Here is a 12,511-nt window from a genome sequence, read left to right on the forward strand (position 1 = left end):
GGGGAAAATTGATAGCCCTCATATCCTTAATCATCTACAATTACCTATGATGAGCAACAAATGAAGTAGACTGAATCTTTAAGGTAAGTCAGTCACTTAATAAGCCAATGCACTTAATGAATTCCCTTGTTTATCTCCTAGGTCCAGAAAGGGCTGTGAGGTTCATAATGAGCTCTGCAGCAGCAAAGTGCTTTATCACCTGAACTGGCCAAATTTCATCTGGCTGAGCTCATCTCCTGTTGCCTGGGGATAATGTCTGCAAATTGGTGCCCTGCCAGGGGGAAGGAGGCCAGCACTGTTTATGTCCGGAGGTTCTTGCACTTGGTGCAGAGCCTGGGACAGGAGCCACACAGCCTCTCTGCCCCAGCATGTGGCTGGGCACATCTGCCTGCACCATGCTGACTTCCCTCTTCATCCTGGGCTGGGAGGCTGAGCTTTGGATGCATCTCCATGTTTCTAGAGCTACAAATTCAGATGCAAGCAAATGCTCAAGGGCAGCTGCTCATCTTGAACCTTCATAGCCAGACCAGTTCCCAACCCATAGGACCCCTGCCAGCAGCAGCTGGGGAAGGAAATTTTCACAAAAGACCTAAGACTGTTTCTCTTTGTGCTGCCTTCAAAGGCCACTTTGAACTCTGCAAGTATCACATTAGCAGTATTCCCATTGACTTAGCCACCAAGGTGCCCTTAAAGGACCAGGTCTGACATGCTTTTCTGTAGCTCTCTCTGGTTCAGAGAAAAGTGCTGCGCTTTTCCAGAGTTGAGAGATCTGATTTCATAGATTTTTAAGACCAGAAGAAAACAGAATGTTCATCTGTTCTGTGATGAAATACTATCCCTCTAAGCACCAGGCACAGATATTACCCTGACTTTGAGGCTTATAAAGTTGAGTTTATTCAGCTTATTATTTAAGTTATTTTCATATCTGCTTCCCTACCAACAGAAAAAATTCTCAAGTCAAAACTATTTTTTCATTTCATATTGCCTTATCAATATGTTTGGTTTTGGGGTGACAGGAAATGTAACTCGGATTCTTGTATTTATAAATATTCATAGAGGTGAGAGGATTAAGCAGTTAGAGTATTGTTTGAAAGAAAATTTAGATCCCCTTTGCAAACACCATCATGGTGATAGAAAATCATTCTTTTCCCTGTAATAATCTACTTTAAAAACATCCTCTTTGCATTACTTCCAGCTATCAGAATCAGCCAGTAAAGTATAGCCTGAATTCTGATAAAGGGCAATTGCAGTAAATGGAGAAACAAGCATAAATTATATCAGCAGTGAGCCCAAGAAAGAACTGCAGAGATAAGAGAAGATGAGCTTTTTGAATCATTTATTTCACCTTAAATTCTACTTGTAATAAAATAAAAACAATTAATTATAAATAATCATGTTTATAAAGAACAAGTAATTTCTATGCCTTGTCCTTCCATCCTTATTGAAAGTTCCCACCAGCCAGGGGCAGCAGTTGACTTCACACCATTTCATCCACTGGACACATCGCTGGATCTATCTCATGTGACTTTGGACCCCATTCAATTCCTAAAGTTCAGCTGTGTGTATCAGGAATATCCCATCCTCTCTGCAAGCAGTCTTATTTGAGGCTATTGAACTGTCTTCACAAACAAGGATCTGCACAGTCACATTGTGTACCCACTGAGAAAGCTCATATGGACAGCAGGGAAGTCACTGCACTCCCCAGAGCACAGGTGAGGCTGCAGTCCCTGTACTTGCATCCATGCTTCCATAGTTTGCTCTTTCCATTGAGAAAAAATGTCTTTCATCAGTGGTCTCTGCTGCACAAATCTTGTGCAAGCATTTTCAAAAGGGAGGCTTGGTGCATCTCTGTTTCCATGGGCATGTTCATGGAGCCAAGAGCCATGATGTCAGCAGGCACAGACATACTGTACTGGAACTGAGGAAACCAGCTTGGGCAGTGGCAGCAGCACACTGTGGCGCTGGGAGTTTGGGATAAATTGGGCAGATCTGCCTAGAAATGGCAAGTGCATTCAGAGGTAGCTGTTATGCACTAAGGACCATATGCAGAGCATCGTTCTGGTGGCACCCCAAGGGCAGAGGTGTCTCTGTCCTTGCTGCAGGGACACCTCCTATTTCAGTGTCGGTGGTTTCTGCTGCTAGACACAACATCAGTGTGTTGAGACTGTGGGGACAAGATGCAAAAGTAAACAAACATTTACAAGTCAGTTTAAATAGGTAGTAATGGCCACTAATTATGTGAATCAAATAAAATAACTGGTATTTGAATGATTGACCTTTAATTTCTATAACTCAGAGATCATCTACTTGCTACAATGTTCAAACATCAGTTGCTGTCACATGGCTAAATTTGTTTTATTTTTTAGCAAAGTTTATTATCATCTCTGAATTTTAACATTTTAACATTTTAACCCTATGATACAAGGCTGATGAGTGCATGCTTTAGAGTGATTTCATTTTTCTGTTTTTCTTTTCAGTTCTCCCAGGAGTCTCGTGTCTAGGAGAAGTTGTTTTATGAAAGAAGAGCAAATTTTACCATTAAAATAATATAAAATATTAACATTAAATAAAAACATCTATAAGCTGTTTCATGGAACTTGAGGAAATGACTTATTCAAGGCACTGTGACTGTCAGAGACTATAACTGCAGCTATTTTGCAGACCTGACATTCCTGCTGAGTAACAATTTACATCAACAAATTAATTTTATTTCAGAGTTGCTAACAAGCTTACCTAATGATTTATGTGTTCATTTAAAAACTACTAAATAGAAGAGCATTCCTGAATAAATTCTAATCTTACTTTTGGGGGTAAGTTGTCATTCAATAATATTTGTCATAAAAATACCACAAAAACTCTCATATTGTTTAAGGAAATAAAACCCATACACTAGACTGTTTATAGACAGGCTACTGACAGCCAGAAGGAGGAGTGTTTTTGCATTTGTGTCACCTGCATCAGCATAAGTGCTTTCAGTTGTACCAGGTGGGCTGCCTTTGGTTATGTAGAGGCCCAGCTCTTTGCCCAGTGGAGCCTTTGAGCAGGATTACAATGCCAGGGGCATTCACATAACTCTAAGGTGAGTCACTCCATCCCCTTGGCAACTCCAGGGAAGCTCCCCAACAATGCAATGCTCTATTCCCCTCCATACATTATAAACAGTTATCCAAGGGGTAGCACATCTTTTTTTTCATGGTTTCCAGCTTTCCTAGATTTACGTATTCACAGTACGAATGGCCAAGCTTCTGTCAAGTTCAGGAGCCCAATGAGCGCTATAAAATATGAAGGACAGAGAAATACCAGAAATCTGCAATTTTGGCTGCGTTTGCAATTGCTGTGATTCACATGCACCTCCACACCTCAAAAGCAAAAGCATCTAAAAGGTGGGAGAGTAGATCTTCAGGGGAAAAAGAATATAAGTCTTGGTTTAGCTCTCTCTGTGAATACAAATTTCATCTGCATGCACATAAATAGTAGAAAAGGCTTTATTTTGAGAGCTAGTTTAACAACTGGAAGGATGCTCCTTCAAAGACTGAGCCATTACAAGGAGATACATGACCCTAAAATTTAGACAATTTAGAAAAAGTATCTTTCCATTTAATGAACAGCTGGTTGAATGCAGAGAAATATAGTAATTTTTCTTGGAGATGGATTTATAACTACTAATATTTTCATGCTAGCAGCATCTTCAAGCAAATGTGATGTGTTTTATGATGTATCTTTGTTTTATATACACATTTCATTCTTGTAATTCCTTGAAAATTAAAAAAAAGAACCACAGCAAATAAGAACAAAAAATGTGGTGTGTAAAAATATTGGATTTATCTGAAATCCTAGTAATAATATGTCAGAAGATTAAAATTTAAAAAAAAAGCCTTAAAATGTAAATCTCTACTCAGCAAAGACACTGACTGAATGTAATAAACTATCTGAAAGCAGAACACTGAATTTGCATCCAGTCATTAACTGCCATACTTACATCTTTTGGGCAAATATAAAGCTCTCAAATACCACAAAAAAATGGAAATGTGATGGCCTCGCCATATAAAATAAAACCCCAGTGTAAGATAAAACATATTTCAATGACTGCAATTAATTGCAAAATAGAATAAATCACTATACAAATAATTTATCTGCTTTAAATATCATAGAAAAAAGCCATTAACATGCCAACAGGAAACTGGCAGCTTGACAATTTTATGACACTAAAACAGGACTGCAATGGTGTGATTCTCACTTCATTTAAGACAATGATAAAGCTTTCATTAATTTCAGCTAGTGAGAACAGAAGTGTCAATAATTTTTCATTTAATAAAATGTATTTTTCTTCTGCAATGCAAAAGAAATTAAAAACTCTAAAAAGTCTGAATATACTGACATTTGGGCTGGTTTACATATGCTTTACATGCTTACAGAAATGAGCAGAATAATTTATTATATCAGGCTTGCATTGTCAAATAAATCTTGCACTGCAGAATCCCTTATGTTCATCTTTTTCTCTGATCAAGAAAGAGCATTAAAAACCCTCATGCTCTTCTTGGGTGGCTTGAGCCTGTAAAGCTAATATAAAAAGAGATATGACTTAGGAGAAGCTATTTTGTATTGTTAGTTTATCAAGCCCTATCTTTACAACAAGGGAAAAGCAATCTAAAATCAGGGGCAGTGGCTATTTCTCATGTTTATATAACTTTTGTTTTGAAAATGTTGTGCATAACAAAACTAGGATTTATGCTGAGAGCAATATCCAAATGAAGGATAAGAGGTGGGCACCCAGTGTCTGAGCTATTGGTGCTTGGCAGGTGGACAGTGGGGCAACCTTCTGCTCTGCACTTCAGCAACAGCGTTGGAAAGCCCAGAGCCATCAATGTCCCATGGTGGGAGAGCACCAATGGCTCCATTCCCACCGGAGGACAGAGCCACAGGCAGCCTGAAAGACCAGACGGGAGAGCATTTCTGTCCTGGGCAAAAGGCAGGGAGTGGTTAGTGGCTCTAAAGCACAAGGAGTCCCACCTCTTGCCCAAAACCCTCTGCCCATTCACTGTGAGCTGGCACATTGGAATGCAGGCAGAGACATTCCACTTTACTGTGCTGCTTCCAGAATCAGGGGCTCACTCACCATGGGCTTCCTAGGGTTCATCCTGCCACTCTGTGCATGGAGACGCTCACTGAGATGAAGGAGACACAGCCTGCTTTTCCCTTCCCTCTCCTGCTTACCATCATTTCCAAAATACACCATCACTGGCTCCTTGCCTAGTCCTGCACCACCTCCCTGCTCCAACCCAACCCCTCTGCAGGAGAGAGGGCTAGCAAGGATCGTCTGGGGGACAGCCAGGGAACAGAAGGGGAGGAGGAGATGCTATCTGGTGGATAGTAGTGAGGGAAGGGGCGCTTCATGAATTATTATTGCCTCCTGAACTGAGTTTAATTTAGCCCCTAGGACCATAAGCTGCTTTTGAGCTACTGCTAGGCAGTGCTCTCTGCTTGTACGTGTCAAACACATGGCCCCTTCCCAACAAGGGCCCCAGGCAGAGGTTTGTGAGACAGTTGGAGTGAGCTAGTGTTGAGGAGCTGTAGTATGCCAACAGATGGGCTGGGATGAACATCTTATGTCAGAGATTGCTCTCCAGAGGCTATTTCTAGCCTCTTCAGGCCTTTTGTGTTGCTGGAGGGCAATGGAGCTACAACATAACACAGAATTAGGCCTGCTAGTTCTGAATGAGGAAGGTGTTTCCAAGCATTTGGGAAGCAAGTGCAAGTCAGCAATCTCAGCACTGGAATGATAATTGTCTTGCAATTTGACTAATTACCATGTGTGGCAATATAGGTGCGCTGTGACAGCATTTTTTAATGCATCCATTAGTGTGCAGCTATGCCACACAGCAACAGGGCTTCATCTGTTTCACAAACTTCTTAGAGTTTGTGGATAAAGTTAAGCACATCCCTCAGTTCCTTGCTGAGTCAGGGAGAGATTACTTACAGCATTAACTCAGCTCTACCAAGGTGCACCTTTATTCCTCAGAGAAAAATTGCAGAGCTGCCTCTTGCTTTTGTGTATTGCAGTCCCTATATGTAGAAAGACTTCAATGTAAAACCTTTCCTCTTCACTGAAATGATAATAAAATAAAGTGTAACTGTACTAAGTGGCAACAATGAGAAAAATACACCTCTGGATGCTCAGAGATATGTAGACACCAAATTCCCATTAAAACTGCCTAGCTAAAAAACACTCCTTCACCCAGATAGCTTCTGCACGGTCTTTGGTTAAGTCAGTATATCACCACTGCAAGAAAATTTTGCCCATGCTCAGCAGTCCATTAGAACTTTCTAAGCCTGTCAGGCTTGACTGACTCAGCTGAAAAATTTTTAGGTATTTGTGAAAAACGTCAATCAGTTGTTTTTAAAATTTTAAAAGTTTAATAGTAATAAAGTTGTTATAAAAATATCAATATAATTAGAGTAATAAAAATTTTGGACAATTTTAGGATTAGGACAATATGAAACAATAGAAACAAAGAGTTACAGATGTGTGGGTACCTTTTGCTGGGCAGCATAAGCCCAAAAAGGACACACGTTAACAGAGGATTAACCCTTAAAAGCAATAACCTGTTGCATATTCATACATCTCATACATGATGCATAAATTCCATTCAAACACAGGATTCTGTCTGTTCAATGTCAACTTCCTCTGAATCCTGACGGCATCTTCTGGGCTGAGTGATGTGGGAAGAAGTCTGTTTCTTCTGATAATGGGGCAATAAATTGTCTTTCTCTAAAAGATTTAGGTGTCCTGTGGCTGCTGTCTCTCTGCAAGTCCTTTCTTTCGGAAAAAAGTATCCTACATAGCATAGTTTCTATTTTAACCTTATGTTATAACCTAAAACTATATTTAACACGCTACTTAAGAAAATTAATACAGTATCACTTTCTAACATAACACGTATAACATTCACTTTAACATTGGTGAAAAGCCAATCACAAAGTACTCATTTTTCACAGCATTTAGGTGCTTCTAGTTTTCTGGGTTATTAAAATCTTTTCCCTGCTCCAGACAACTGCTTTTCAGCAGAGCCAAGGCCTGCGCTTTCCCTGCCTCGCCCCAGCTGGGAAATGGCGCTTCTTGCTTGAGAAAAATGAGCCTTCCAGCCGGTGCTTGCAGCCCCGGACGGGCCGAGGCGATGTGCGGGCGGGACGGACAGGAGCGATGTGCGGGCGGGACGGACAGGGGCGATGTGCGGGCCGGACGGACAGGAGCGATGTGCGGGCCGGACGGACAGGGGCGATGTGCGGGCCGGACGGACAGGGGCGATGTGCGGGCCGGACGGACAGGAGCGATGTGCGGGCGGGACGGACAGGGGCGCTCAGCGGGCCGGACGGGCAGCGGCGCTGTGTGGCGGTCGCCGCCAGAGGGCGCGGGCGGGCGCGGGGCCGCACAGGGCCGCGGCTGCTCCCGCTCCTTAATTGGCCTCAGGCCTCAGAGCGAGCACCGCCGCGCTCGGCAGTGGTTCTGCAGCTAGTTACGGACTGGCGGACAGTTTTTGGCATTTATTGGTGCCCTCTGACACCGAAATTATCATAAGGTCAGAGAATTCATTGAACCCGAGCAGCACTTAAGCGCTGTTAGACTCATTTTGGCTATTCAGACCAAACAAGTTTTTCAGAGGGAGGCTATTGGCTCTCCAGGTAAAAAAAATTAATGCAAAGAGCACAAAAAGAAAGCTGGGCTGTTTTAATAAGCTGTCTTGCTGCTGTAGCAGGGATGGGCAGGAGAAAATTCCAAACAAGCAGCTTGCTGTGCCAGCTAAAGGAGTCCCTGGGAAGCTGATGGGAGATAATCAACAAGGAGAAACCCGTGCTACCTTTTTTTTTCTGCTGGCTTTCCTCTCTTTCCACCTACTGTGTGTATCTCACAGAGCACTAGGCTGCAACAGCCACCTTTTTAATTTCGGTGTCTTGAGGGAAGCATGACACCGAGTTGTTAATAACCTCACCTGTCTCTGCTGACACAACCATTGCCTTTTCACTATCCCAGCAGCAGCAGGAAATCAGCAAGAAAAAAAAAAAAACCCAACAGCCTAAGGTAGAGCCGAGGAACATAAATCAGCTGCTCCTGGAAGGTGATGTCGGAGCCCGGGATGTAAGAGGATCCTCTCCAGGTTGCAGGAGGAGTGACACGGTGCTGGGAGCCAGCCAGGATTACCCCTTCTGCCCTGATACCGGGGCAAAGGGGACACGGGGGAGGCGGAGAGGGACCCCAAGGGAGCTGGCAGTGCAGGATGAGATCCCTTTCCTCTGTTTCCTCTGAGTCAGGGGACGTGCACAGCTGTCAGTGCGAAGGTGGAGATAGGTAAATGACAGACTGGGTTCGCTCTCCTCCCAGAGCAACAGCAGCTGAGTCAAAACAAGCGCAGCCAGAAACATGAAACCCTGAAACCCCGCCCCCGCACACTCGCTCACATATATACACACATCATAATTCATGCTACATCAAAGCAGTGATTACCACAGCTTCCTGGCTGTCTATTTCTGTTTATTTATGGTGCATTACACATTTTAATGCTATTCTCATACAGCGGCTCAGCTGCCACTGTTCTGCATTTGGGTGGGGAAAAAAAACCAAACCAACAAATGGCTGTAACATACAGTATGTTGTCCCCTGGGAACAAAGGATAAACAAATGCTCAGCATCTTCCAGGGAGCAGTGATTCAGAGTTATTAATAGCATGACTCCCCCTCCCCATTTCAGTCTTGCTCACGGCTACACGCTTCAGCAAGGAACGGCAGGAGTGACAGTAGGGAGGGGAGAAGGGCTGGAGAGGCTCCTGAAGTGACCTGTTAAGACCAGCTGGCTTCAGGAGAGTCCTTACATCATCCTCTGTCTCTGTAATCATGTCTAGCTCTGGGCTGCTGCAGAGTATTGGATGGAAGGGGAGGGCAAAGGTTTGACATTGGCCTGAGGAGAACCACCAAACTCATGTCTTGCTTGAAGCTTGGTTCGAGCTAAGGGTAAGAGATCACCTACTAAAAACACTGCCTGCCACAAAGTCACAGCTCATTCCCTCTTCTCTCCATCCTCATAAGGTAAGAACATGGGGACTTGACTTTATTAATTTATTTAAGGAAATGACAGTCAGCTCAGACTAAGTTGAATGTACAAAATTTATTTCTCCTTGCTGTCAACCTTACCATCATTTCCCCTTGAAGCCTGAGTTCTCATTGCCATTACTCTTCTTGCAAAATGCAAGTCATTTTGTTTATGCCATGGGAAAAATATATAATCTCTTTAAGTGCATTGACAGTATCAAAATAAAACAAATAATACTGAACAGGCAGCAAAAACAGAAGCCATTGTGCCAACAGTCCCTGCTGTGAGAGGCACACAGACCGCTGCTGTGCACCTCCTGCTGTACCCTAGTGTGTAGGAGTGACACTTCTAAAAGGCTCTTTTTACATCCCTTAATAATCCAGCCATCCTTGTGAGCTCACTGCAGGCACCATGCTATCAGCAGAGCTTTTGCTGTAATAAACTGCTCTTTTATACACCCAGGGATAGTGTCCATGAGACATGCTGCAAATACATCCAGGATCCCAAATCCCTCACTGGACAGGGCAGGGCAAGTGAAGCTGTGCCCTTGGTGCCAGTTTACCTTGGCCCTTAACTACAAAAAAGAAAGAAATACCATCTTTCCCATACTCTCTTCACAACCTTTTTTCTAAAGGGGACCTCAGCTCAGAAGAAAGGCTCTGAGAGTTTGTGAGGGGTCTCTGTCCAGAAGAAATAACACAAATAAAAACTGTTAATGGAAGAAAGCTGCAGGTGCTGCTGGATGGAGTCACACCTGAACGAGACAGGCAAGGTGAAGGGCCCCATACCTCATCAAAAACTTCTTGTCGCCCGGTCCCTCCTGCCACCCTGTTGCAGAAATTGTTGCAACAAGAAAGGATAGCCTGAAAGGGCTAAGCCTTGCATCATTTTTGTTTTTCAAGCTGTTACAGTGACATGTATGTTCCTAAATTTACAGAGTTGCTGAACTTCATTAGTTTATAGGCATCTATATGGCTACTTTTATACATATATATACACATACACAATGTCAAGGAGAGATTGCATTACAAATTTTGACCTCATGCAGAGATAAAAAAGGAACCTCTACTCATGCTAGTAAGACTCTAGATTTACAGGGTAAGGAGTGACAAAGTGTGACAAAGTGTCTGGGGTGACAAAGTGTCTGGATGGGATAACCTACACAGAGTTAAGTTTCCTACACACGTGTCCCCTGCTCTGTCTACACACTTCTGCCTCACCAAGTCCCCTACCCATTCCTCCAGAGATGTGAAAAGCTTCCGAAGAAGGAAGGAGAAAAGTCCTCATGTGAAAGTTTGTGTGACAGCACTAAGCAGGGGAGCTACAACAGAGCTCATATGCCAGGGAGCCTGAAGGGAAAGTCCCTATGGGAGCTGGGGAGGGGGACACTGATGGTCACCTCTTGCCGAGTCTGAATAGATGGTGAGCCCTTGTGGAACAACCCCCAGAAGAAGCACCTGATAAGAACACATCTGAGCTTCCCAAATGCCCTCAAGGGGGGCTCCAGGGTGTGGGCAGAGCAAGGTTTGCACTGCTCCTTGCCAGGACTGAGTTTCATGGGCCACTTAATCCCAGACGGCATGTGCTAGCTGAGGTGGGACGGTAACACAACCCACACGGAGGGATTTCATACAGAGGAAAAAATGTTGCTGCTATGCTGTAGCATTTGTGATGGGTATTTTTAGCCCCCAGGCTCGATGCACATGGGCAGCAGCCACAGCACTGAGGAGCATGTGGGGAGAGCTCCAAGGCAGCTGGGGCGACCAGGTCAGTAATGCAGACCTCCAGCGACACAATCAAAGTTCTTAGGGCTGTGTTTTGCTGGAAAAAGACAAGAGTTGAAAAGATTTGGTGGCCATACGTAGTGCCTCTTGGCTCAGAAATTTAGTTGTAGACTAATTTTTTTTAATGTTCAATTTACTGTCTGCAGCTATAGTTCTCATATCAACAAAAGCTGTGGGGCTGGGTAAGCTGTTGTGTTTTTTCAGCTGACCTGCTCCCACTCACCACTGAAATTAGAAGCATCTTAGGCAGCTCTTTTGCTGTTTCCTTGTCCTGCTGCTGCTGCAAATCAAAAAATGTTTCTTTCATCCTCAGCTTAAAGCTGAGGTGTATAAGAGATGGTTTTCTTATTTTTGTTCTATTGACAAGTCAGGAAAATGCCATTCCAATTACAGTAAATTATTTTGAGTTTCTTGATGGGGTAATTCAGACTAAACTATTCAACCCAAAATGAAATGTGTGCTTCATTCTCCAGGCATTTAGTTCTCTTGTTAAACTTTGTTTCTTTCTCATTTAGGTCACTTTTGAAATGAAAAATGCCATTTTGACACAAAAGGTCCAAAAGTTTCATTTGGTAAATGTCAAAACAAAGCAATTTCATGGGCTTTTTTTTTTTTTTAGCACTATTCTGTCAAAGACTGCTGAAACAAGACATTTCAAACTTTTTAAGATTGTTCCTTGTCATGACATTTTTGGGGTTTTTTGATAGAAACTCCATTTCAGGAGAATTACGTCTCCTAAGTACATTTCTAATCCTAAATAGATTGTAAAACAAAACAAAAGTAGAAGAACAAAATTAGAACATCAGCCCACTTTCACTCAGCTAAGCTGTGGTCTTTTCTTGCCACATGAAAGGAGGACCCCCAGAGAGCAAGCAATAGGGATTAGTTGTCCTTGACAGATACTGTTCTTTTTTGAAGAAAGGCGAGTTCTCAAGAAGAAGGGAACATGCAAGGGCTGAATTGGTGTGGCTGGTCATCTTACTTTGTAGGACGATCCTGAAATCAGCAGGAAAGTGCTGTGTCTAGAAATACTTCTGTCCTTTATCCCCATGACCGAGCAGACAGGCTTTGCAGGCTGCCAATAGCTTGTAGGCAATGGCACTCCTGTCACAGGGAAGGTGTCTCCATTTTCACAGAGATTTGTTTGCTGTATCAAGACCCTGCAGCACCATACCAGCTACCTCTCAAATCCAGACTTGCAGCACTTTACCGTAAGGAGTGAAGTAATCTGGAGTCCTGACATGACAATCCATATTCTGTACTCTGTACATAAAATGTTTTGTTGTTTGCAGTAGGAGAAAATAGGTGTATGAACATTTTCCTGTAGCCAAGGCCTTTTAGTGACTTCCAGTGAGGAAAATTTATTATTAAAGATAATCATAAATGGCTGCCTGCTATTGGGTCTTCTCTCCTCCCTGTCCCATTCTATCCCCACCTGACACACATCCCAGCAGTGATTAAATCAATGGGAATTAATCACATCTCGTGAAAGAGAAGTGGGCCTGTAGTTTCCCCTTTCTGTCTGACAGAATTGTACAGTCAACTTCAGAAATTTGTGATTTCCCTTATGCCAAGCTTTTGGCTGAGTAAGCCACTGTTACATGCAGGCAAATCTGAAACTATTCCCCCAACTTCATCTTTCAGC

At 43.1% G+C, this 12,511-nt stretch overlaps 1 long non-coding RNA gene across 1 annotated transcript; it reads left to right on the forward strand.

Moving 5' to 3' along the window:
* Positions 1–715: 715 nt before the first annotated feature.
* On the forward strand, positions 716–2,587 carry LOC135444946 (uncharacterized). The gene is made up of 2 exons (XR_010439371.1): positions 716–1,712; positions 2,478–2,587. It is a non-coding gene; the product is annotated as an uncharacterized LOC135444946 (long non-coding RNA).
* Positions 2,588–12,511: the final 9,924 nt, after the last annotated feature.

The sequence above is a fragment of the Zonotrichia leucophrys genome, chromosome 3, assembly GCF_028769735.1.
Source record: "Zonotrichia leucophrys gambelii isolate GWCS_2022_RI chromosome 3, RI_Zleu_2.0, whole genome shotgun sequence".
Lineage (NCBI taxonomy): Eukaryota > Metazoa > Chordata > Aves > Passeriformes > Passerellidae > Zonotrichia > Zonotrichia leucophrys.